Raw genomic sequence first — 1,702 nt, forward strand, 5'->3', positions numbered from 1 at the left:
GCCTCCCGGGTTCACGCCATTCTCCTGCCTCAGCCTCCCAAGTAGCTGGGACTACAGGCGCCCGCCACCTCGCCCGGCTAGTTTTTTGTATTTTTTAGTAGAGACGGGGTTTCACCGTGTTAGCCAGGATGGTCTCGATCTCCTGACCTCGTGATCCGCCCGTCTCAGCCTCCCAAAGTGCTGGGATTACAGGCTTGAGCCACCGCGCCCGGCCAGCTCGCTCCAATTCTAAGGACTCTCATGTTGGACCAGTCTCACCAAGCTAGGCCTATTTTCTTTCCACAAGGTATTATGTTTGGAATCCACTGTTTATTTCCGCTAACCGCAGAACTTGATTGAAGACAACATCCTTCATGTATTTTTGTCCTTGTTCTTCTAAAACTAGGTAAGCTTTCTTGCAAAGGTATTTTTCCACCCTTATCATCAGCTCAGGTTAAGGCAACCTTGACTACATCATAAGAAGAATAATTATTCCCTTTTTTCTCTCTCCTAGACAATAGATGCTCGTCACCTTTATATTAGTATAACTTACTGGAGTCATTCAACTGTAAATAAGGACAACTTTCCATGTTAGATGATTTCGTCTTCTCTCCCATAGCTAGGCGAGCAGTTGATTTAAAAAATGTAACCTTTCCTCAACATGTACCTACTTCATATTTGCGCCTGATTAAACGTGTGTAATAGTGCAAACACAATAGTGCTTTCTAGATCTCCATTCTGTTTATCAAGGTAAATATCAGAGGCATTTGTTCCACACAGTGAGAAGAACTGAGACACGATGATGGACAGTTGACTTTGTGGTTAGACAGAAGGTTATAGGCATTGCTTACAAAATCAGAGTACCATGAGCCATTCAGAAAAGGAAGAATGATTCTCATAACGATAATGACCTTCAGTTTTATATCTTACATCCAAGAGGATCATAAATTGCCTAACAACTCCGCAACTACAAATGAATATGAGAATCATTTCGTATACAACTAAAATGTGTCAGCTGTCTCACACAGCACAGCAAAATTACTCAACAGTTTAGGGCCGGAACTGAACAAAAGCAGTTGAAAGCAAAAATGACTGAGAAAGGCATGAGGTAATTATATAATCTGGAAGTGGTCCACACATCCAGGAGGGAGAGTGAAGTTTTCCCCCCAAGTGCTTAGGAAACTGAGAATTCGATCTCTCTCTCAATCTCTCTCTCTCTCTCTCTCTCTCACACACACACACACACACACACACACACACACACACACACACACACTTATTCCTTCAGAACTGAGACTTGAAAATAAACTGAGAATATGAAAAAAAATGAAGTCATCTTAAATGTATTGGATGGTCCCATTTCGATCTGTAACTATATTTAATGTCTTAACCTATCTACAGACATTCTGTGTCTATCAGAAGGAAAACCAGGCTGGGCACGGTGGCTCATGCCTGTAATCCCAGCACTTTGGGAGGCCGAGGCGGGTAGATCACTTGAGGTCAGGAGTTCAAGACCAGCCTGGCCAACATGGCAAAACCCCTTCTGTACTAAAAATATAAAAAATTGAGCCAGGCATGATGGCACATGCCTGTAATCCCAGCTACTCAGGAAACTGAGGCAGGAGAATCCCTTGAACCTGGTAGGCAGAGGTTGCAGTGAGCTGAGATTGCACCACTGTACTCCAGCCTGGGTGACAGAGGGAAACTGTGTCTCAAAAAAAAA

Source organism: Rhinopithecus bieti, unplaced genomic scaffold, assembly GCF_001698545.2.
Source record: "Rhinopithecus bieti isolate Rb0 unplaced genomic scaffold, ASM169854v2 scaffold_6440, whole genome shotgun sequence".
In the NCBI taxonomy this organism is placed as follows: Eukaryota; Metazoa; Chordata; class Mammalia; order Primates; family Cercopithecidae; genus Rhinopithecus; species Rhinopithecus bieti.